The sequence below is a fragment of the Eumetopias jubatus genome, unplaced genomic scaffold, assembly GCF_037043125.1.
Source record: "Eumetopias jubatus isolate StellerSeaLion01/CBP00866 unplaced genomic scaffold, mEumJub1_p1.0 scaffold_10, whole genome shotgun sequence".
NCBI lineage: Eukaryota > Metazoa > Chordata > Mammalia > Carnivora > Otariidae > Eumetopias > Eumetopias jubatus.
Window position 1 is genome coordinate 56,624,975 of NW_028274816.1, and position 24,792 is coordinate 56,649,766.

Genomic DNA, 24,792 nt, shown 5'->3' on the forward strand with positions numbered 1-24,792 from the left:
GAGCGCGGGGCGGGGCCTCCCTCAAGCCCGTCCCCCGGCGAGGGCGGAGGGAGGAGGAGGAGGAGGAGGAGGAGGAAGGGGGGGCGGACACAAAACCTGCAAGGTTTTTTTTTTTTTCTTTTGCATTTAATTAAAAAAAAAATTTTTTTTTTTCAAACCCGAGGGGTCCTCCCCGGAGCGCGCGCGGGTCCGGGGCGCCCGGGCCGCGGCGCGGGGCGGCGGCAGGGGCCTGGCGGAGGCTGCCGGGCGGCCGCCATGCGATCAGGCAGTGCGCTGACCGGCCCGGCCGGTCGGCCCCTTCTGGGTCCTCCCTTTGCAGCCCGTGCGGGGCCGTCTCGGAGACCCCGCGCCGACGGCTGCTCAAACATCAGGGTGAGTTTCTCACAATGTAGCAATTTCTCTTTAAATCTCTTAACTCTCTCTACCTGCGAGTCGGGGCTGTGACAGGGCGCAAAAGCGAGGGGGGAGTGGGGGTTGGCGGCGAGGGTGTGTGTGGGGGGAGCCGGAGCCGGGGCCGAACCCACCCCCCGACACTCACACACTCAGCCCCCCAACCGGGGCGCAGCGCCCGCTGCCTCTTTTTTTGGTCGGCGCCCACCACCCCCGGCAGCCCCCCCACCCTCTGCGTCTCTCCCCCCATCACCGCCGCCCCGATCCTGCGGGGACCCCCCCCCCCCGGCTCCCCTGCCCAAACCCGGCGCCCGGTGCCTCCCCGGCCCTCCCGCCGGCTGCCGGGGATACAATGGAGCGGCGGAAAAACGAGACCTAACGTTCCACGGGGGGAGGGGCGGGGAGACCCCCTCCCCCGGCCCGGGGGGCCCCCCTCCTCTCACCCTGCTCCCCGCCTTTCCGAGAAGAAGAGGGCAATGGGGCAGCAGTCGGTGCTCTCCCGGCCGGAGGTGGCGAGCCTTCATCTCCCCCTCTCGCCCGTCCTCTGCGCCCCCTCCCCAAATCCCTGCCGGGGGTGCCCGGGAGAAACGGGGCCTCCGGCAGGCTGGGGAGGGATGGATGCGGAAGGAGGCCATTGGGTCTCCCCCTCCCCACCGCCCCTAAACAATGAAAGGAGTTGACTTGGTCCCCCACCCCCCCAGCGCTGAAGGGAGTTGACCCCCTCCCCCGCTAGCTGGTTGGTCCCGGAGGGGGCCGTTACGGGGAGGGGGAGGGAAGGGAGGGGAGCCTTACCCTTGTCACCTCCCGAGATTTGGGGCGGCCCCCCATCTCCACCCCCTCGGCCTGGGAATAGGAGGCACCAGGCCCAGCCCGGGCACCACGCTCGGGTGGTGACCTTTAGACAAAGGCAACCCTTTCCCTGGGGTGAGCCCGGACGAGCCGGGCCCGCGGCCTCCCCGAGCCCCTGCGGAGGGCGGCCAGGCCCGCGGGCACCCGGAGGGAGGGATGGAGGAGGAGGGAGGAGGGATGGAGCCATCTGGTTTTCCCATCCCTGGCTGCCCCTCGGCTGCTTCCCCGGCTCCTGTCACGGGCGGCCGCGGGGAGACGGGGGACCCAGGGGCTGCCCAGGCCTCGGTCCGCGGCCGGCGGAGAACCGGGCGAGGAGCCGCGCTGGGGCTCCTGCTCGGGCTCCGAGCTCGGGGCTCGGGGCTTGGGGGCCAGCGGCGATTGGAAGGTACGGTGGCTCCTTCCTCTCCGCGCCCCTTTGTTTTGCTTTGTGGTTCTGAGCAGCTGAACTTCCTGGGAGGTGGGGTCAGAGGCCGCCGTGTCAGCTCTCCCCGGGAGGCCGGGGTGACAGGTCCGGGCCCTCTGGTGTTCCCAGACCGCGGGCTGCAGTCCGTGCCCAGCCTCATGTCCGGACAATCAGCCCCTTTTGTCACACGGCCCTCCAATAGAATAATAAGCATCTGGGGATGTACCGAGGGTTTGCGTTTCCCTCACGTCTTCTTTCTGCCGGCGCCTGTGGGGGGACACAGTTTGCTGGCTCTTTCTGTGCCCTTTCACCTGGGGTGGGCATAAGGGGCTCGGGCAACTCTGACCTGCGGGGGTGGTGGGAGAACAGGGGAGTTGGACAGTTCAAGAATCATCCCCTTCCCTCGTGCTGATGTCTGGTGGGACTTTCAGGGGCATGTTTACCTACCCCACCCTCCCCCAGGGCTCCCCCACTCCTGGAAGCCGGAAATAACAACATCTCTCTACCCTGGGAGCATTATGGATTGGCTTCTGCTACACACTGGCCACAGCCCCAGGAGGAAGTAGGGACAGTTATTAGTCCCATTTTGCAGACAGGCTAATGGAGGCTCAGAGAGGTTAAGTGAGTTGCCCAGGGTCACACAGCGCCAATTTGCAACCATTTCCGGTTTCTCCAACTCAGCTCAAAACTGTTAAGTTCTCCTGTACCCCTCTTTGGCGCTTTGTCCTGTTGATTTCAGTTGACTTGGGTCTCAAATATCATAGTAACCTGGAAGAAGCTATTGTCATGTCCCCCGCCGTCGTCCGGCGCCCCCCCCAACTCCCCACCCCATGCTGGTTTTTGGGAAGGGGTAAAGACACCTGGAAGTTGGGCTGAGAGCAGAATCATTTCACCCGTGGCTGGAGCAGAGCGTTTGCAGGGAAGAGCTGAGACTTGGAGGTGTGTGGGCTGGGAAGGGGTGCCGCAGGCCTGGCTGGGTGGGGGGCTGGGGGGCCCCTGGGAGTTGGCCCCACCGTCATCCTTCTCCTGCACCTGAGCTGGGACTTGTCCCGGCTTCTGCTACTTAAGCCCTGCCAGCAGGGACGCCGGGCTGCTATTGGGGACCTTCGTGGTCACTCTGCCCTGCCACCCTCTGTGGTGCCCTGGCAGAGAATCTTCTTGCCCATTCTCCCCATGGCTGGCATCAGACCCCCTGCCCCACTCTGTAGCCTTCGGCAAGTCACTTGAGTCCCTAAGTCCTCAGTTTCTTTATCTGCAGGTGATTCCCTTAACTGACCTTGAGGTGGGTGAAAGTATTATCCAAACGTGTTATTTTTGTCATTCAGCAGATGGGATATGGCGTGCCTGTAGGGGGTGGGGAAGAATGTTGGGTGCTGGGCATTTAAGGACCAGTAGCAAAAGGCCTGGAGGAGGTCCCTGTGGCCCCGGGGGGAGGGGGGTTGAGGGCCATCTGTAAATCCGTGTTGTTCCCCCTGCCTGCCAGCTCTCTGAACGGGGACCCTTCCCCTTGAGCACAGACTGGTGCTGGATAAACATGGGGGGGGTTGCTGAGGGAGAGGGACCGGGGAGGGCCCAGCTCGCCCAGTGAAGAGGGTAACAAGGGTAATCTCGCCATTTTACAGATGAGAAAACTGAGCCCGTGGAAAGCCTATTCCTTGACTGGGAGGGGACTCCAACCCAGACTGCAGGGGGTGGGAGAGAGTGGGAGAGGGGTTTCGCATTTGTCAGCAGGGCTCGGGGAGACAGTGTTTGGAGAGAGCCCTTGTCCCTTAGCTGCTGTCCTGTCTTCCCGAGATGAGAGGCATAAGTCATAATAAATCCTTCGGGGTGGGAGGAGAGGGGCTGTAGGGCACCTACAGGTCCCTCAAGCCTGAGCGTTTCCTGAAAATAGGAACTGATTTTTTTTTTTTTTTTTTTTTTTGAGTGGAGAAGCATGAGTAAGGCCCTAGAGGGACAGGCCTGGGCTCCACCCCCCTCCCTGCTGACTTCCTTCCCAGAGGCCTCTGGGGCCTTCCCCCAGCCTTCCCTTGGGATCATGGGGTCTTGCCCTCCCACCCCCAAAAGCTGTGGAAGGGGTCAGCGCGCAGCACTGAGCCCTGGTAGGAGCGTCCTGGGGTTGGGGTGGGGGGGTTCCCCAGGTTCCTGGGGGCCACCTTTTAGCCCCAGGCCTAGCCACCAATGAGGAGTTCCCGCCAGGCCTCCCAGCTCTCCCCTGTGGCTGTCTTGATTCCTGGTCTCAAGAATGCAGAAGGCTGCTGCTGGGGGGGGGGGGGGGGTAGTTAATTGGAAACAGGAAAACATGGCATTCCTTTCCAGCGGGGCCTGGGCTTGGAAAGCAGTGAGGGGCTGCCTTTCCCCCCCCATCCCGCCCTGCTGGGGAGAGGGGTAGGGGGCATGGTTATCTTGCTCTGGTCTCTTTTGGGTTTTCCCCTGCCAGGCACCCTCTCAAGGGAAACAAGTGACCTGAGCTACATCCGTGATGTACAGCCCCCCCATCAGAATGATTTGCTCCCTACTAATCCCCTTGTCACATGAGTTTTGTCCCCCCTGTTGGAACATGGCAGGGCTGCCGGAGTTCGCTGCCCAGAGTAGGATGCTTCACCCCAGAGACACGTGGGAAATGTTTGGTTGAATTGTCCCCAAGGATTCCCTCCCTCCTCGTTCCTTCTGAATCCTCCCCTGCCTGGAGTGCCAGGCATTAGAGCTTTGTCCCCATCGGCTAAAGGCTTTGTGTCTCCGTGACATGCCAGAGTCCCCCAGCAGAGAGAGAGTTTACTGAGACATTTCTCGTTTGGTGACAATTAGTTTTGTGCCAGAGTTTGTGCATTCGTGGTGGCGTGGAATCTGTTGGCAGGGAAGGGCGCTTTTGTTCCTTTAATTGTTCCCAATAAAGCTTCTTTGAGGGCCTACTGTGTGCCAGGGACCCAGTCCAGGAGGAGGCTGGAGGCAAGTGTTGTCTCCAGGGCTGGGTTCGCTGCTGTGGGATTCAAGCAGTTCTGTCTGGGTGGTCTGTGAGGGGCCCCTCAGCTCCCCCCACCGCCCTGAGGCAGCTCCCCAGTCCTGATGTTCTGTGCACCCACTTTTATAACGGCGTGTGTATCTTTTAAGAATATTTGTTTGGGGCGCCTGGGTGGCTCAGTTGTTAAGCGGCTGCCTTTGGCTCAGGTCATGCTCTCAAGGTCCTGAGATCGAGCCCCGCATCGGGCTCCCTGCTCTGCGGGGAGCCTGCTTCTCCCTCTCTCCGCTCATGCTCTCTCTCTGTCTCTGTCAAATAAATAAAATCTTAAAAAAAAAAAAAAAAAAGAATGTTCCTTTCACATGCCCTCCTCCTTGCCCTGCAATTGCTTTTTTTCCACTTTATTTCCCTGGGAGACTGCTGCACCGTAGAGGGAGGATTTCCTCCTGTCTTTTTCTTGGCTGCATGCTACTCGGTGGTGTGGGTGAATCCTCATGTACTAACATGGGTGCAGAAGCGTTTCCCAACGCACAGCGCTGGAAGGCGGCATTCCCAGGTCATCGGGAATTCGGTATTCCTGTGGGATATACTCCTAGAAGTGGGATCCTTAGATCAGCAGTCTGCAGTTTCTCATTTAGTTGCTCCTCGGAGGTACCTTTGCGGATGTGCTTGGAAGAAGCTATTCCTCTCCTGCTCTGGTGTCTTTGCCTCTTGTGACCTCCTGGCATCTTCCTTTCTGCCCGTGGCCTGCGTTGTGTCCTTGCCACTTGGTATGGAGGTCAAGGCCCTGAGCTCTGGGAAGCCGACTGTCTGTGGGTTGGAACCCTTGCTCCGCCTCTTGCTGGCCAAATGGCTGCAGGCAAGGAGCTTGCTGGTTCTGGGCCTCCGTTTTCTCCTCTACTAAATGGGTTCATCTCAGTGCCAACTTTTGGAAGGTCTTGAGGATTACCTAACACCACCCATAAAGTGCGTAGATAGCCTTATCAGTCATTGGCGGTGTTAGCTGTCCTTCTTTGGCAGTTCTTTCCCCTGGGGCCGGGACCTGCCAGACTCTTGGCTGTGAACCCTAATTGGCAGGCAGGGGAGAGAAGGCTTGCTTTCCCACTTAATTAAGTAGTGTGACCCAGGCCAAATGATCCCTCTTTTGGGTCTCCGTTTCCTTATCTGTAAAATGGGCCCACGATGGCTCCCTTGTAGGGTCTGCTGTGAGGGCTGAATGGGGCATTGCTGTCCCGAGCTGGGCCTGCAGTAGGCTTTCGGAAACTAGCAACGGATGTTGCCCTTATGTTCACTGTGATTACTGTTCTGCTGTGGGACCCATGCTGACTTCTGCATTCTGAAAGGTCTCCCTTGTCTTCCCCAAAGGCACACGGGGAACAATGTTGGCATAGTAAGCCGCATGGCAGCAGAGGGCACTGCTTTGGCATGAGGGGTGGTGGCGTGACCCTGGGAACAGGGCATCTCAGCTCCGTACCTCAGTTTCCCCAACTGAAAGACCGCGAAGGACAGGAGGCCCGCTTCCGGCTTCTCATGGACGTTCAGTGCCGAACACAATGCCTGGCACATGGCAGGTGCTCAAAAATGTTAGCCCTGGGGGGCGCCAGGCTGGCTCAGCTCGTAGAGCATGTGACTCTTGATCTCTGGGTCATGAGTTCAAGTTCCACACTGGGCATGGAGCCTGCTTAAAAAAAAAATGTGGTGATGATGATGGTGATTAAAAAAAGTAGTAAAGTCTCCTGTGGGATCTGTTACCAGGTCCGTACTGCCTTCCCCCTAAACTGTAGGCAATCAATATTGGCATTTTAAAAATTTATTTGAGAGAGAGAGAGAGAGAGAGAGTGAGAGAGGGGGAAGGGGCAGGGGGAGAGAGAATCTCAAGCAGATTTCTCGCTGAGCACGGATCCCCCTGATGCAGAGCTCGATCCCATGACCCTGAGATCATGACCTGAGCAGAAATCAAGAGTTGGCCGCCCAACCAACTGAGCCACCCAGGCGCCCCTAGCATGGAGATTTTAAAGCACCCATCAAGAGTTGAGAGAATAACAAAATCAACCCCTCTGTGCCCATCACCAGCTTCAACAGATTTCTGCTCATCTTTTTTTTTTTTTCTGTTAGTCCACCTCCCTGCGCTGCACTTTTTTTTTTGTTGTTCTCTTCTGCTAGATACTTTTAAGCAAATTCCAGACGTTATATCATTTCAATTTTATTACTAATGGTATTGCTATTTCTGGGGTCCAGAATCGGTTTCACCATCTCCAGGATCTGTCCTGTTCTGTGAGGGAGGAGACATGAAGCCCATTTCCCAGGTTGGGGAGACTGAGGTGGCGGGGAGTGGGCTTTGGCCAGATTGTCTTTTCTCTGTGTTGCCTTCTTTGGGACCTTGGTGAGGTCCCTGTCTTGGCCACCCCGGGCCTTCGACCCTGGGGGCTGTTTCCGATTACACAGGTTTGGGATTTACCCCCGGATATGTACAGTGTGGCCTCGGTTCTGCTGTTTGGTGCAGAAATTGTCTCTGTAGTGGGTGAGTCGGAGAAGTTGGGCCAGCGCGGGGTGATGGACAGGATGACCCCGGAGGGGAGGGTGACTGGGTCGGCTGCCCCAGTTTGCATCCTCCTGCTGCCCTTCTAATCTTATGACTTGGGGCAAGTTACTTCCCTTCTCTAAACCCAGGTTGGAGAACCAGGGGCACAGGAATAATAAGAGACGCTTCCTCTGAGAGCGTTTGCATCCATTTTGTGAGTCGCGCGTGGAAAAGCGTTCTACAATTGCCTGGCTCCGAGGAGGCGCTCGGCAGCCGGTGGCGGTCATTGTCATTGGCGCTTTTGTTAATTATTCTGTGTGTACTTGGACTGTGTGTAACCAGCTGTTCTTCCCAGGGGTAAGAGGGTAGGAGGAAGGGTCCCTGGAGCCCCGGCCAGGCTCAGCCGCCTCTGTCCCCTCCTTTTGGCCACTCCATCCCTCTGTACCTCCCCTTCCAAGTGCTTCTTAGGCTTGGAGGGGCTGGAGGGGGCTACTGACTTCTAGGTGACCCCCCCCTTCCCCAGCCTGGGTCCCCTAGGCCCCAGCCTGGCAGCCTTCGAAGCAGAGCGAGAGGAGAATGTCTGTGTGTGGCTGCCGGATCCTCGTTCATGACCCCTGGGGCCCTGGGGGGGAGCCCCTAGTGCTTTGCAACCTGGAGGCAAAGGGTCGCCCATCCCCCCCAGGACACCTGCAGGTTGTAGCTCCCAGGAGCCCCCTCTCCAAAGAATGGGTGCTGCCTCTTGTCCCCTGTGCGGTGCTGGGCAGGCAGGTGCCCACAGCTCCTGCCTCACCAAGGGGCTGTGACATTTTGCTGCACTGACACCTCCCTCCTGTCCTTTGTGGGACCTCAGCCATCCTCGAACATGGAGCCCCCGCCCCCCCCAGGCTGGGTGAGGGGGGTTCTTAGCTCTTTACGCTCTCCCGCCAAGCTCTTGCCACACTGGCCTGACTTCTCCCCAGAACGTGCCCAGCGACCTCCCTGTTGTGTTGCGGGAAAGATTCGTACATACGTATGCAGGCCGTCCCCCCGTCCTGTCAGTGAAACATAATTTACACGCGATCAAGTGCGGAGTTGAAGTGTGCCTCTTGATGCGTCTTGGCAAACGTGGCCACCTGTGTCACCCACACCCCCATCGAGATCCAGAACGTTCGCCTCACGGCCCAGAAGTCCCCTTGTTGCCCTTCCCTGCCCACAGCTGCTCGGCAGTGCTGGTCCTCTTTGTCAGTCGAAGGTGGATCCACGTGGCCCCTTCTCGAATTGCACAGACTACTACCGTGTGTGGTCCTTTGAGTTGAGCATTTCTGGTTCCGCAGCATCATTTTAAGCTTCAGCCGTATTGTGGGCATCCGGAAGGCCTTCTCTTCTCTCATGGAGCAGGAGTGCATGGGAAGGTTTTTGCCTCCTTTTCTCTCAGCAGAGAGAGACTCCCTCCCCCAGGAAGTCTCAGCCTCTGAACATCTCTCCCCTGCCTACCCTGCCCAGGCCCCAGTTCACTGGCTGGCCCCCCATGGCCCCCTTGGGATGTAGTAGGTCTTCTGTGAGCTCTTCTTCAGGCCTGGCTTTCTCACCAGACTCTAAACTGCAGTAGGAGAGAAACAGTGTGCTCCGTGTTCTCAGCTCCTGGCGTGCAGTTGAGCCCCGATGTTTGTTGAGTGACTGACTGACTTAATGGTGGGCATATCACAGGAGTAGAGAGAGGAGAGTACAGAGCCCGCGTTTGGAATCCCTATGCTGTTTCTCAAAACAGTGACGTACGTACCTGCTTCCAAATCACCAGAGGTGTTTGTGAAAAGTGCCCGTCCCAGGGCTCAGCCTGCAGGCCCCTCACCTGGGACAGGGAGCCATGGGTCTTCCAGCCACACTGGACCCTCCTTCCATGGACATTGTCTATCCTGCCGTCGCTGCCTCCCCAGTGCCTAGTCCGCGATCCCTGCGTGCTTGCCAGCGGGAATCAAGCCTGTGGGGCACATCAGGACTGTGGCCAGCCCTTTGCCCTTGTCTGAGCTCGTCCCCCTTCCACAGTCCTGTTTCATTTAGACCTTTCTGAAGCAGGGGAGCATTATCCCCATGTGTCAGGGGCACACCGAACCAACTTCTGGACCTGCTCTTCGGCCGCCCCCCATGTTGCTCCTTGCCCATCAGATCTGTCCCTTGTCCTGGCTTAAAATTCTCCCCAGGGCTAGACCCCTGGCTTGCCACCACTTCCCTGTCACACAGGCAGCAGGAAGTGAAGTGACTTGTCCAAGGTCACACAGCTAGCCGCTGGCAGAGCAAAGGTTTAAATCCAGGTACATGCCTCCGGTTAATTCAGACCCACACAGTGGGTCTCCTGTGTGCCTGGCCCCAGAGCTCTGCCCTTGGGGACAGGGGAGGGAGGGAAGCCACCAACACACCCATCCTCCCTGCAAGGTGAGATCCATATCTCGGGGATGCGTGCTGAGCTGGGGGAGGTCAGGAGGAGGCATCAGGCCAGGCTTCCTGGAGGAGGGGGTTCCTGGGGGCAAGCTTTGGGCTCAAGGCCATTCCCAGCAGAGAGAAGGCACAGTGGTTGGTAGATGTTGGGATGCTTTGCACAAAGGTCATTGGCCTGAGCAACTGGATAGATGCAGGTGTCCCCTCTTGAGACGGGTAGAGGCGTCTCTAGTTTAAGGAGCACAATCCCCAGGGAGTGAAGCTCTAACACTCTCATGGATGGTGGAGGGACGCAGAGGGGTGAGAGATGCAGAATGGTTGAGCTGTCGGGGTCACGAGTGAGAGATGGTGACACTGAGTGATCAGTCCCAGGGATGGGGAAGGTTCCCCAGGGAGAGGACAGGAGAGAGTCCAGAATCGGCTCAACCATGTATTGGCAGAACTTCTGAGGCCAAAACAGAAGGAGAGGAGGGTTGGAATCAGGCACCGTCTCTGTCTCAGGAGCAAAGGGAGAGAGCTTCTAGAAAGGTCTTAGCTTAAATGGACTTGAGGGGGGCTTCCTGGGTCTGAGAAGTAGGTAGGAGCAGGAGCCAGACTGGAATACAGTGAGGAGCTACAGGAAGGGGAAGGATGGCCTCATGGATGGATGGATGGATGGATGGATGGAAGGAAGGAAGGAAGGAAGGAAGGAAGGGAGGGAGGGAGGGAGGGAGCAGGGGAGGGAGGGAGGGAGGAAGGAAGACAGGAAGACGAGAGCTCTTGGCAGCCAGACCTTTAACAAAAATAAAATCTTACTACACTCTTTGGCTCCCTAGTGCCCTCAGGTAAGTCTGCCCCTCCCCTCTTCTGACAAAACCCTAGTCTGGTGGCCTGGATTTCCCTGACTTCTTTCACCTTGCCTTCTCCGTGCCCCAAGCTCTTTCCTGCCTCTCCGGACCTTTGCCCTTGCTGTGCCCTCTACCTGCAGTGTATCTTCCCCAACTCCTTCCTGTCTCCGGCAGGCCGCTGCTTACATACCCCCTCCTCCAGGAAGCCTTCCTTGACAACCACATCCCACTTCCTTCACTTCGCTGAGCTTGTTTCTGTGTTAGGATCCATCCCCAGGACCTGACTCAGAATAAGTCTGTAATCAGGGTTTATTGAACCAGCGAGGGCCAGGCGACCTTTACGTGGATCGTGAGTTGAGCATATTGGATCGGTTTTTTAGGAGCTGAGCAGGCTTAGAGCCTCAGGAGAGAAAAGGAAAGGAGTGAAAGAAGATTCTAGAAGAGCAGGAGGGGGGGTGGTACTGGGTGGGGCTCAGGAGTGAGGTTTTCTCAAAGGTCAGGAGGTGAGGAGCAAGGTGTGAAGGCAGAAGAAAGATGTGCAGTTGGGAAGGGGTTCCGGGGGCCAGCGTGGGGCTGCTTGGGGACAGGAGCAGAGGTGGCCTGGGGTGGGGTGCGGGGTGACCCACAGTGTTGCCAGCTGGTGGCTGGGGGCGAGCCTTCCTGCCTGGGAGAGTCCACCTTTTATTTCTTTGGGGCGAAGGTCTTGAGAGCATGTGGTTGTTCTCAATCTGCGAGAAGGAGGTTTAGGTCCTTTTGAGAACCTGCTCAGAGGCCAGTCAGACCTTTCCCCAGAGAACCACGCACTTGACTCCACATCCCAGCATTTGGCCAAGGATTTCAGGGGGTTGTGGATCCAGTTAGGAGCTTTACACAGGTTGTCCCCACAGCAACAGTAGTAACAGCCAGCACCGTCCCAGGCACTGGGCTAGGCCCTTTACAAGTACTGACTCATTGCACAGGACGACCTGCAGAGGTGGGTGAGTGAGCATCCCCATTTTACAGATGAGAAAGCTAAGGGCCAGAGCGGTTAAGTGACTTACCCAGTCACACAGCTGCTAACCGGCAGAGTGGGGATTCCCCCCGGGTGGTCTGGCCCCCCCACAGCCCAGGTCTTTAGCCGTGAACCTTGCTGCTTCCTGGTTACAGTGGGGAGGCCCCCCCCCCCACCATGAGGAAGCCCACAATCCCGGAAGCTGCCTTTCCCCCCCCCCCCACCGCCCTCGACCTTACCGGGTTTGCCCTGAGATCCAGCTTGGGCCTCAGCTGAGCCTTCGGAGGCTTGGGCTCAGCGGGGCACCATCCCTCCCTCCTCTTTCTCTTTTTACCCTCTGTTCTGTCTTCATTAGCATAAGCGAGGAGGCCGCCCAGCTTCCTCCAGACGGCGGATGTGTTTGTGAGCTTGCTTGTGAGCTGATGTGAGTCAGCCAGACCTGCGAGGGGCGGAGGGTCAGGACTCCAGGCAGCGCTGGCCCGGAGCCACCCGTGGGACGGGGAGCCAGGGCCCTCCAGCTCTCTGAGCCTCAGTTTCCCCATCAGTCAGCGAGAGGGGCCCGACGCCTTCCCCCCCCCCCCCCCCCGCGGAGGCTCGGTGACATCGCCCGTCAACAGAAGCACCGCATTTATGGCAATCCCCGGTAGGCCTCGTAGGTGTTTGGAAATGCAGAATATTTCAGACGGGGAACCCACACCGGGTAACGGGAACACCCGCCTGGCTGTGCCCCCAAATGAGTGAGACAGGAAGAAAGTAAAAGGATGGTTGTCAGAGACCTTTGGAGGTTGGAATCGTAGATCTAAAATACCTAGCTGGGGGCGCCTGGGCGGCTCAGTCGTTAAGTGTCTGCCTTCAGCTCAGGTCACGATCTCAGGGCCTGGGATCGAGCCCCGCATCAGGCTCCCTGCTCTGCGGGAAGCCTGCTTCTCCCTCTCCCACTCCCCCCTGCTTGTGCTCCCTCTCTCGCTGTGTCTCTCTCTGTCAAATAAATAAAATCTTTAAAAATAAAAAAATAAAATACCTAGCTGGTGGGACCCTCTGTGGAGTCTGATTGAGCTCACGTGTGGTCAAGTGTGTGGTGCCTCATAAGCACGTTGTTAAGTGCTACTGTCCTATTGCTATCTCTGCTGTGGCCTGTTACTGCCACCAACCAGCCTTTAGTCTGGACCTACTGCTGCAGACAGCTTGGGCTGTGCCTGAGATCCACAGCTTCTCAAACCCAAATTGGTTTCTGACAAGCTCCCCAGGGTGGGCGGGGCAGGGGGGCGGGGGGATCCACACCCTTGAATAGCACGGTGTCCCGTGGATATCGAACGGTGTCTGAGTTGCTTCCAGGGTCCTGCAAATGGGATGGACACATGGGGCCCCAAGGCTAAAATAGGATTCCTTAACTCTTAGCTTTTGGGGGTGGCTGCGTATGAATTATACAAGGAAGAAAGGCGTGTAAGTAACACTGTGATCATCTTTTTACCGCCCCCCCCCCCGCCCCGTTCCTTCCCTCTCCACCAAGAGACTCTGCGAGGAATTTGGGGTTCATTCAGCTGCTCTTCTTGTTTCTTCCCTTTGATCGCACAGACCGTGTGGATTCTTCCACACCTTACTCTTATGTGTTTATTGATCCGAATCTTTTTTTTCCGATTGAAGTATGGTCAGCGTGCAATGTCGTAGGAGTTTCCACCTGTATTAGTACAACATAGCAGTTTGACAGTTCTTTGCGTTACGGGGTGCTCATCACAGTACGTGTAGTTACCACACAGAGTTATTATGATATTATTCACAATATTCCTTATGCTGTACTTTCTGTCCCCGTGACCTGTTTCGTCTGCCCCCCACACCCTGACGTCTTACTTTTTAAAATTGGACAAATGTCTTAGAGTTGGTTCCATTTCTGTAGTCTAGCATCCCATTCTTTTAGCAGCTGAGGAGCCTTCCCTAAATTATTTAACCTCCACTCTGCGGATGCCCTTTATAGTTTAGTTCCAATTTTTGCTGTGAGCCTATGTGTGTCTTTACATTTAAAGTGTGTCTCTGGCAGATAGCATACAGTCTGAGAGTCTCCATCTGATGATTGGAATATTGAGACCAGCACTGCCCGGTAGAAATAAAATGCTAGCCACTTACACGCTATTTTATTGTATTTTAATTACTTAATTATTTACCTAGAGGGCTTGGGGGTGGGGGCAGGGCAGAGAGAGAGAAAATCCTAAGCAGGCTCCACGCCCAGAGCAGAGCCTGATGTGGGCCTTGATACCATGACCTGAGCCGAAATCAAGAGTTGGAGGCTTAACCCGCTGAGCCACCCAGGTGCCCCTTACACGTTATCTTAAATTTTCTAGTAGGCACAGTAGAAAGAAACAGGGGAAACTAAAGGGAGTATATTTTATATGAACTAATATATCCCAAACACTATTATACTGACATGTGATCAATGTAGAAATCGAGATATTTACATTCTTTTTATTGCAGTAAAATACGTGGAACATACAATTTACCATTTTAAGTATTTTTTTTAAAGATTTTATTTATTTATGAGAGAGCGCGCGGGCACGCGCACAGGAGTGGGAGGAGGGGCAGAGGAAGAGGGAGAAGCAGGCTCCCCACTGAGCAGGGAGCCTGATGTGGGGCTCGACCCCAGGACCCCAGGATCATGACCTGAGCTGAAGGCAGACGCTTAACCGAGCCACCCAGGCGCCCCCCGCTTTAACTGTTTTTAAGGGTATGATTCAGCGTCAAGTCTGTTTGCAGCGTTGTGCAACCATCACCACTCTCCATTCCAGAACTTGTTCTTCATTCCAAACAGAAACTCTCTACCCATTAAACACGCCTTCTCCCCTCACCCGCTTGGAGCCTCTGTTCTCCTTTCTGTCCCCCTGAATTTGCCTTCCCTCGGCACCTCACAGAAGTGTAATCGTACCGTATTCATCCTTCTGTGTCTGGCTTCTTTCACTCAGTGTCATATCCTCAGGGTTCACCCATGCTACAGCCTGGATTGGTGTTTATTTCCTTTTTAAGGCTGATTAATAGTCCGTTGTCTGTATACACCCCCTTTTGTTCATCGGTTCATGCTTCGATGGCCATTTGGGTTGTGTCCACCCGTTGGCTATTGTGACTACTGCTGCTGTGAACGTTGATGTACATCACCTGAGTCCCTGCTTTCAGGTCTCTCGGACGTATACCTGGGCGTGGGACGACTGCATCCTGTGGGAGTTCTGTGTTGAACTTGGAAGAAGAACTGCTGATTTTTCACAGTGGCCGCACCATTTCTTGTTCCCGCCAGCAATGCATCAGGGTTCCAATTTCTTTCTTTTCTTTTCTTTTTTTTTTTAAAGTAGACTCCATGCCCAATGTGGCCCTTGAACTCATGACCCTGTGGTCAAGAGTTGTGCACTGTATGAACTGAGCCAGCCAGGCGCCCCAAGAGTTCCGATTTCTTCACATCTTCGCCAGCGCCTCTTATACCATCTCCCCCTCCCCCGACTAAATTTTCGAAATCGGTGTATATTTTATACATAGCACATCTCCGTTTGGACTAGCTGCATGTCAAGTGCTTGGCAGTCATGTGAGTCTGCTCAGCGTGATCAGCCCCCTTTAGACCATTTACGTTTATGGTCCTTATTGATGTGGCCGGATTTAAATCTTCCATCTTGCCATTTGTTTTCCGTTTATTGCCTATGTTTTTTTATGCCTTTTCTTCTCATCCCCTGCCGCCTTAGGATTAAATGAGTGTTTTAGTATCCCATCTTCTCTCCATTATTAGCTGATTCATGCTACCCCTTTGTTGCTCTGGAGTTTTCATTTTGTGCCTTCGACTACCCTGTGGGCTTCGATTCTTAGTAAGGTGGGAGCCATGGGAGGCTTTTGAGCTGGGGAGCGACCCGACCTAACATTTTTGTATCCACACCTTCAGTCACTTGTGGTAGAGTGTTTTTACCGGCCAGATTCCTGGAAGAGGCATTGCTAAGGCAGAGGGAAGTGTGCATTTAGACTTGGGTGAGCCCTGCCAAATTGCATTCCAGAAAGGCTTTACCATTCTCACCCCTTGCAAACAGCAGCCAGGATTTATTGAGTGGCTGCTTGGTGCCAGGCCCATGCCGGGCCCTAGGGACACTGGTGAGAAACAGCCCAGGTCCTGCTGCTTACATGATTCTCAGGCCTCGAGTCCCAGGCCAGCTTCTGGAGCTGCCTCTGAGCTCAAAGGAAGGAGAAGCTTTCACAGGAACCAAAAAGGGAGTGGAGAGACCAGAAAATATTCTAGGTGGTCAAGGAGGTCTGGCATGTCCCAGGTGGCCTTAGAGCTAGCTGGATCAGGAGACGTACTGTATCGGTCTGGGGACCCCATGTCTGGGCTCCCCATCAGTGTGGGGCACATTGGGGTGCTGTTGAGGAGTAAACTAATAATACCTCCCTTGTGGGGCTTTGTTTGGGAAGATTTCACGGGAAGGCAGAGAGCACAGGGGTTGGTGTTTTGACTAGATTATTATCAGAGTGAGGGCGGATCAGCATCGGAACAGGTCAACCCGACGGGCCTGACCCAAGTTTTAGACAGTGTTTAAGGCCTGTGTCAGATAATCTTGGGCTTGGGGTCCCAGCTCGCTCTTTCCTCAGGCAGGTTACTCCAGATCTCTGTTTGTTTTTTTTTTTTTTAAGATTTTATTTGTTTATTTGACTGAGAGAGAGACACATCGAGAGAGGGAACATAAGCAGGGGGAGTGGGAGAGGGAGAAGCAGGCTTCCCGCTGAGCAGGGAGCCCATGCGGGGCTCGATCCCAGGACCCTGGGACCACGACCTGAGCCGAAGGCAGATGCCTAACGACTGAGCCACCCAGGTGCCCTTCTCCAGATCTCTGTTAAAAGAGGATAAAAGTAGGGGCGCCTGGGTGGCTCAGTCAGCCGAGCGGCCCGCTCTTAACTTTGGCTCAGGTCGTGATCTCGGAGTTGTGAGATCACCGCCCACTTCAGGCTCTGCGCTGGACTTGGAGCCTGTTGGAGCCTGCTTGGGGTTCTCTCTCTCCCTCTGCCCCTCCCCACTCGCTCGCTCTCAAAAAAAAAAAAAAAAAGAGGCTAGAAGCAGAAGCTGTCTTCCTCCCAGGAGTGTGACAAGGGTCCTTGTCACTGCGATGCTGCCAGCACAGAGCATAGTACCCTCCAGGACCACAGTAAGGCCTATAGGGGAGCAGCCAGATCCTTCCTTGGCCCCCAGGACCGAGACCCTGAGAAATGAGGCCACTTGCCCAGGGTCAGCATTGCGGAGCGGGGATTTGAAGCCAGGTTTGTCTAAACCAGAGCCCATGGGCTGCCTCCTTCTGGGCCTTCGGGGAGCCTCCCGGGTTAGCACACGAAGATTCTCCCCCTCTTAGGAGAGCCGGCGAGCCAGGCACGCCATCCAGACGCCACCACCAACCTCAGCGATGCCGGCTCACCCACGGGGCCTTGGTGGGCAGCAAGACCTGACCTGAAGCCAGGCTGTTTATGGTCTGTCTTTATCGTGCTGCATGTGACTGTTCACATGTTTGGCTGCAGAAATATTAGTGTTTGATTACAGGGTGCCGCCTCGGAGCTGAGGGTTTTCCAGGAGAGATGTGTGCGCGCTCTATCTACCTGCAGAGCCTGCAGAAAAGCTGCATTTCGGAACACATCTCACCTCCAGGGTTTTGAAGGAAGGATCGGGACCCACTCAGTTGCGTGTAGGGGTTGCATGGTGCAGGCACTGCTCGGCGTCTTCCTGCACTCTGCTGGATTATATTTACTACCTGTGTTCTCCGCTCGTTGCTAGACGATTCTAATGAGCAGCCGTGTCAAGCCTTGACAGGGTCTGCAGGCGAGGAAGCAGGGTGGGCGGCACGAGTGGGCGGTGAGGCTTCTCGAAACCCGTTCTCCGAGAGCTGCCGAGCCTGGAGTCTGTGTCAGGTTGTGGCTGGTGTTGAGGGAGGAAGGAGGGATGGAGTGATGGGCCAGAGAGGGGCCTGCCCTTGAGGCAGATGCTCCTTGTGGGGCCAGATCTGTGGGAACTGGGAGAGAGAGGCCAACTCCCATAAATGTCAGGTAGTGGGATTAAGGGCGGGGCTTGCCAGGGCGGGGATCTTATTCCCTTTCCCCCTTGGTTTCTGGCGCTTTGTATCCAGTCTCTATCCCTCTGCTAAGCTCCCTACCGGCTTGTTTACTAGGCACCCCAGATTTAATGTTTCCAACACCCAGCTCCCCACCTCTCGCCCACCCCAAAACCAAAACCGAAACCAAACCCCAAACCCAAACCCAAACCAAGCCTGCTCCCTCTGGGCTGTCACCATCTCTCAATGGCAGTGTGGTCCTCCCAGTGGCCTGGGCTCAGTACTTTGGCATCAGCTCTGATGCCTCTTTCTCTCTCTTTTAAATTTAAATTTAATTTTTTAAAAAGATTTAATTTATTTGAGAGAGAGAGAGAGAGAAAGCACAAGCAGGGGGAGTGGGAGAGGGAGAAGCAGGCTCCCCGCTGAGCAGGGAGCCAGACACGGGGCTCGATCCCAGGACCCTGAGATCATGACCCTGAGAAAGCCGAAGGCAGATGCTTAACCGACTGAGCCACCCGGGCGCCCCTAAATTTAATTTTTTTTTTTTTATTCTAGGAAACAACACATAACATAAAACTTAACCATCTTAAACCTTTCGAAGTGTACTGTTCGGTAGCATTAAGTATATTCACGTGGTCAAATTGGTGTTTTCTTCTCCTCTCTTCGGTACCTGGTCAGTCCCACAGCGTGGCCTGGGAGCTCTGCCTCCAGAATGTCTCCAGAATCTGGCCTCGTCTCCACCCCTTCCACTGCCCCCAGCCACTGTCACCTCCCACCTGCACCATCGCCTCTCCTCCTGGTGCTCCCACCACCCCATGCCCCCCAGACGGCCAGAGGGACCCTGTTGTAACCTGAGGCCGCTCACGTCCCTCCTGTGGCTCCCATCACTCCGAGCAAGAGCCAGAGTCCTTACAGTGGCCCCGAGCTCCTCTGTCCAATGCAGTAGCCATGGGCCACGTGTGGCCCTTGAACACTGGCTGAGCCGAGTGTGACATACACCCTAGATTTTAAAGTCTTAGAATGAAGTGCGTAGGGGGGCGCCTGGGTGGCTCAGTCGTTAAGCGTCTGCCTTCCGGTCAGGTCATGATCCCGGCGTCCTGGGATCGAGCCCCACATCGGGCTCCCTGCTCGGCGGGAAGCCTGCTGCTCCCTCTCCCACTCCCCCTGCTTGTGTTCCCTCTCTCGCTGTGTCTCTCTCTGTCAAATAAATAAAATCTTAAAAAAAAAAAAAAAGAATGAAGTGCATAGGGGGGATAAATGCTCTCATTAATATTTTTATATTGATTACACATGGAAATGATCGTGTTTGTAAATATCAGGTTACATATATTATTAAAATGAACATATTAAGGGGTGTCTGGGTGGCTCAGTCATTTGAACATCCGACTCTTGATTTCGGGTGAGGACAGGATCTCAGGGTGGTGAGATCGAGCCCCCATGTCAGGGCTCTGTGCTGGGCAGCATGGAGCCTGCTTGAGATTCTCTCTCCCTCTGCCCCTCCCCCTCATTAAATTAAATTAAATTAACATATTTAAACTCATAGAAGTTTTTTTTTTTTTTAAGATTTTCTTTATTTCTTTGACAGAGAGAGACACAGCGAGAGAGGGAACACAAGCAGGGGGAGTGGGAGAGGGAGAAACAGGCTTCCCACTGAGCAGGGAGCCTGACGGGGGGTTCGATCCCACGACCCTGGGATCATGACCCGAGCCGAAGGCAAGATGCTTAACGGCTGAGCCACCCAGGCGCCCCTTGCTAGAAAATTTTTAATGACATAGGTGACTCGCATCATATTTCTCTTGGGCAGCCCTGGTTCAGAAGGTGCCTCTCTAAAGAGTCATTGAAGGAGCAAATGAATTAACATAGGTACAGCTTTTGTAACAGTGCCGGATATATCCAACACAATATGAGTAAAGCGTTAGCTGCTTTGTAATTATGGTAAGATACGCATAACATAAAATTTACCATTTTCACCTTTTTTAAGTGTACAATTCAGTGGCACTAAGTACCTTCACGGTGTTGTGCAATTATCACCCCTGTCCATTTCCAGAATGTTCTCATCATTCCAAACAGAAACTCTGTACCCATTACTCAGCAGCTCCCCATTCCCCCTCCCACCAGCCCCTGGTGGTAACCTTCAATCTACTTTCTGTCTCTGTGGAATCCTACAATATTTGTCCTTTTGTGTCTGGGTTATTTCACTTAGCCTCATATTTTCAAGGTTCATCAATATTGCAGCACGGATCAGAATTTCATTCTTTTTTGAGTCTGAGTAGTACTCCATTGCACGGATCAAGCGCCTACCCTTCCATTCCATCCATTCTTCGGTTGATGGGCTCTGGGGTTGTTTCTACCTTTTGGCTGTTATTACACACAGTCTGGTCCCTGGATTACAATCTAACTTCATCTTCCACTAACTACTCACCCTCACTCACTCTGTTTCAGTCACACTGGCCTCCTTCCTCAAGTCAAGAAGCATGTCCTGACTTGTCCACCTCAGGGCCTTTGCACTTGCTTGTCCCCCTGCTCTATGGCTCCCTCCTCCTCACCCACGCCTGCCTTTATCACCCTATTTAAAATTGTACAAATCCCTGGTCCTTCTATCTCTCTGCTTTTCCTCCATAGCACTTAGCAACTTCTGACATTCCATCTATTTTACATTTTATTGATTTTTTTATATATCAGTATTTTATAATATTTGTAAGTGCTTTTAATATAAATAATTCTGTACATAAGATGGCATTTCTATTTTAACATTTATAAATATAATTTATAGTGAGCATTAACATTTTTATTTAATAGAAATTAAATACATGGAAGTTTAATTTGTAAGTACATAGTGTAATACGTTATATTACCCTTCTTTACTGTCTCCATCCTTACCCTGGTCAAAAGCGCAAGCTTTGGGTGAACAGGGATCTTTGTTTTGTTCATGCCGCTCCTCCCCCCGCCCCCAACTCCCCGCGGTTTCTAGAATAGAGCCTGGCACGCATGCGTCTTAGTCCTTAGTTGCTGAATGGATGAATACTTAGTGAGCACGGAACTTGGGAGGATGTGAATGAGCTGAAGGAAAGTGTACTGGGGTGGGGGTGGCAGGGGCGGGCAGTTGAGAACAGTCAAGAAAAAGCCCTGAGGCTTTTAGATGGTCCGGGTCAGGCTCTGGGTTGGGGGTGAGGGGCATTAGAAACAGACTGGCAGAGTCGGCAGGGCAAGTGCTTGGGGTTGGATCTTGACCCGAAACCTGGTTCCCACACCCCTTTGCTGGGTGACCTCAAGTCAGTGACATGCCCTCTCTGAGCTTCATTGCCTCATCTGGAAAAAGGGAAAATAGGAACTGTTTGTTCATTTATTCAACTAGTATTTCCTACATACCTCCCGTGTGCCAGGTACAGTCCTTGGCCTCACTGAGCTTCTCTTCTAGGCTCCCACCTCCTGGGGCCCGTAGATAAATTGAGTATTTAAACGCCTGCCTGGCGGGCCTGTGGTAACCCGCAGTTCCTGTTGTCAGGTTAGCGGTTGTGGGTGTCAGCTTGCCTTACCTGTGGGATAAAGGGAGCTACTATGCTGGGTTGTCGGGGTAGCCCAGTACCTCGGGAATGGTACTGGTGGTTCATAAATTGGGGCTCTCATCCTTGGTGTGGTATCGGGCTGGGGATGTAAGCTGAGCTTTGATCATGGAGTTGGCGTTTCTTTTCAAAAGACAAACTTGACTCGGCTGAGAGCATCTTGGGAACACTAAGTCCTGGGCCGTGGATGCAGCCCTGAAGCTTTGCTGTAGGCTTTTCTGAGTTGGGCACACCTCTTAGACCCTGAAGCATGCAGAGACTCAGTTTCCCCCACCCTCGCTTCCCTTTCTGGAACTTCTGCAAGAGGTTCCTCATTCGAGCAGGCTGCCAAGTTGACCAGCCTTAGTTTGGTGGGTATGTGAGTTAGCGGGGGTCCTGCTAGCCGCTGTGACAAATAGCCCTGTACTCGCAGTGGCTCAAGATGATAAAATTTTCTTCTTGCGCATGTTATGGACCAGCGAGGGTGTTTCTTGTCGGGCAGCCTCCTGGGAGGAGCTGAGGAACCAGACTCCTTCCCTCTTGTGGCTCTGCCCTCCCCGAAGTCTGGGGCCCGCCGTGGATGAGGAAGGATGGAGGAATAGGTCATGTGCTGGGCCTGGAAAGTGCCCATGTTGCTTCCTCCTGCTTCCGGGTGACTGCAGTGCACTCATGTGACCACACCCAGCTACAAGGGTTGCTGGGAAATGTAGTCCCACAGCGCGCCTAGGAGGAAATCGTGGTTTTGGGGGAACACACAACAGCCTTCGCCACAGTGGGTGTGTTTTTGTTGATGCTGGCATAGCCAGTGGACTGGATGGGAAGGACTCAGTACTAGTGGATGGGGCATGTGGATTAGCTGTTTGACTTGAACTGTATGGGCAACTTCTGGGCTCCTGAGAGGACTGCCTCCTGCCCCATGGGTCCCAACCCCAGTTTGAGAGCACTTAGAACAAAATCTACAGGCTTCCCATGCCTCTTCCCCACCCCCACCCCCTGTCTAACATCGTTACTAATGCCCTGTACCCACCACATAGTGATCTAGTTGTTCTTGGAGCCAACCGGGCACTTTCCTGCCTCGGGGCCTTTGCACTCACTGTTCCCTGAGGCCTCTGAGGTGCTTTCCCCCACATATTTGTGTGGCTCTCTTCTTACTTCATTCTAGTTTCTGCTTCAATGTCACCTCTGTCCGGGACCCTGTTTTAAAATTGAAACCTCCCTTTCCCCATCACTCCTCATCCTGTATCCTGATCTACTCCTAGCCATTTACCACCAGCTAAGATTACGTTATAGATTAATTTGTTTATGAAGGTGTGGTGTGCTTCTTTACCGGAGGGGTCTCCCAGGGCACAGTAGGTGCTCACTAGGTATGTGTTGTGGAGGGAATGAGTCAAAGGTGTTTGGTTGTGTTTTTCTCCCCACCCAGTGGGAAAGTGCAGGGTGTTGCACTGGAAAGACAAGGTGGGGGGGGCCCCATTGGGAGGGAGAGAAACCGGAGCCGGGGAAACCCTTCCCAGGAGCTTTGTGGAAAAAAAAGAATTGCTTACGAGCAATGTGGTTGTTCCCTCCTCCCTCCTTGATACCAGACTTAAACCTGACCTCTTATCAACTTAACCTCCTGAGGCACCACAAAGAGCAGGTGGTAGTAGATTGGGGGGGGGCGGGGGAGGAGTCCCCTCTGGTCCTGTCCCTCGAGGCTGGTTTCCTGTGTGTGTGTGTGTGTGTGTGTGTGTGTGTGTGTGTGTGTGTGTGTGTTTACTTTTTAGCGAAGTATAACAGTGTCCGTGTTTTGTTTTGTTTTGTTTTGTTTATAAAGGTATTTATGCTTCTGAAATCAGCATTTTGCACTTAGGAAATTCTACAAAGCAGGCACATTTCACATTCCTTTGTGGTTTCTATGTCTTCTTGCCCATTTTTGGCTCGGGTTGTGGGGGGAGGAGAATATGAGGCCGAAACTTGGTGCCCACCCTCGTGGCGCCTCTACCAACTGTGGGTACAGAAGGAAAGCAACCCAGGATGGCTTTGGGGGGGTACCCCTGCATCACGTAAGGAGGGCCCAGAAAATACAACCGGGACTGGAGGTGGGGGTTCCGGTTCTGCCATTCTTGACCAGGCCCGTGTGTTTGGGGGATTGGGGGCTGTGCTGACAGGAGGTGCCCCAAGTGAGTGTACAGGCTGGGATGAAGGGTCAGGTTGGGGTGGTGAAGTGGGTCCTGTGATCAGTTTCTTTTTTTTTTTTTTCTCCCCTTGCTTAAAATTTTAAACAGCTTTATTGAGACATAATTCACATACCATAAAACTCATCCACTTAGAGTTGTACAATCCAGTGTTTTTTAGGATATTCTCTGCTCTCCAGTTCCGGAACGTTTTCATCACCCCAAAAGGGAACCCCACACCGATGAAGCAGTGACTCCCTATTCCCCCCACTCTCGGCCCCTGGCACCCGCTAATCTGCTTTTTGTCTCTATGGATTTGCCTTTCTGGAGATTTCACGTAAATCCTACATTTCATGGAACACCACGCCATGTGGCCTTCTGCACCTGGCTTCTTTCACTCACCGGAACGTTCTTAAGGTCCGTCCATACGGTCACTTTTCATCACTGTGTTCATTCCTGTTGTTGTTTTTCTCTTTTCATTTTCTTTTTCACATTTGAGCTACCCGCATGCCGTAAACATCTCCTTTTTTTTTGCAAATGTACAATTCAGTGGTTTTTAGTATATTCACAGAGTTGTGCAACCGTGACCACAATCTAGTTCTAGAACATTTTCATCACCCAGAAGGAAACTCTGTACTTAATTTCTCCCCCCCGCCGCCCCCCCCCAACCCCTGGCAGCCACTAATCTACTTTCCATCTCTGCGGATCTGCCTGCTCTGGACATTTCCTTTACACGGGATCCTGCACTATGTGGCCTTTTGTGTCTGGTTGCTTTCCCTCGGCATGACGTCCCCAGGTTCACTCGTGTTGTAAGCGCGTGTTAGGGCCTCTCTCCTTTTTATGGCCGAATAACATTCCATTGTATGGATCTACCGCACTGCGTCTCTCCATTCATCGGCTGATGGACATTTGGGTAGTTTTCCAGTTTGTTGTCGCTTATGAATAAAGCTCCTTGGTGGCCATTTCTTCTGCTGAGGTGGGGGCCGGCCTTTCTAGCGGCTTCCTGCCCAGGCCTGTCCTTGCTTTGTTCTTGCAGGCACTCAGGCCACCTCCTCCCCCTTCTTCTCCTCTCTCTTCCTCCAGTTCTTTCTGTATTGTATCTCCCTCTCCCCAGCCTCAGCCAAGGGAGTATGAGTCTGGAAATCGTTCCCGGGGAGCCCTGAGCAGGCCCGTGGGTCATTTCTGCTCTCCCTGGAGGGAGGCCTCAGCCCCAGCCTGGTGCCCATTGCCCACCCCAGGGGAGGGAGCAGAAGGGACAACCTGATCCTTCTAATCCAGCCCCAGGGGAGATGTGTGGGGACACGGCCATGGTTAGGAAACAGCTTTTCTTTGGGGCTTTCTAAAAATATATGTGTTTATTATGTATTTTGGGGAGCAGCAGGAACACATGCCCAAGTACAAAAACTCAAATGGTAGCAAAGATTTCTAGTGGAACGTCTCCCTCTCTCCCCCCATCTCCCAGCTTCCTGGAGGTAAAATGCTTATAGTTTTGTTTTGTTTTTTTTAAGATTTTATTTATTTGACAGAGAGATAGCACAAGTAGGCAGTGCGGCAGGGAGAGGGAGAGGGAGAGCAGGCTCCCCGCCGAGCAGAGAGCCCTACGTGGGGCTCGATCCCAGGACCCTGGGATCATGACCCAAGCCAAAGGCAGACGCTTAACCGACTGAGCCACCCAGGTGCCCCCAACGCTTATAGTTTTTA

General features: G+C 54.0%; 1 protein-coding gene across 4 annotated transcripts in view; it reads left to right on the forward strand.

Annotated features, from left to right (window-relative positions):
- BICRA (BRD4 interacting chromatin remodeling complex associated protein) overlaps nucleotides 1-24,792 on the forward strand; it is a 76,630-nt gene that overhangs the window by 567 nt on the left and 51,271 nt on the right. For 2 of the 4 annotated variants that reach the window (XM_028088181.2, XM_088027689.1), the window contains exon 1: nucleotides 183-372. The exons of 1 other annotated variant lie outside the window; for it this stretch is intronic. The gene's annotated coding sequence lies outside the window, so the exon portion shown is untranslated. Of the gene's footprint in view, nucleotides 1-182; nucleotides 373-24,792 lie in introns of those variants that run through there. One more of the 4 variants, XM_088027690.1, reaches the window with a different exon arrangement.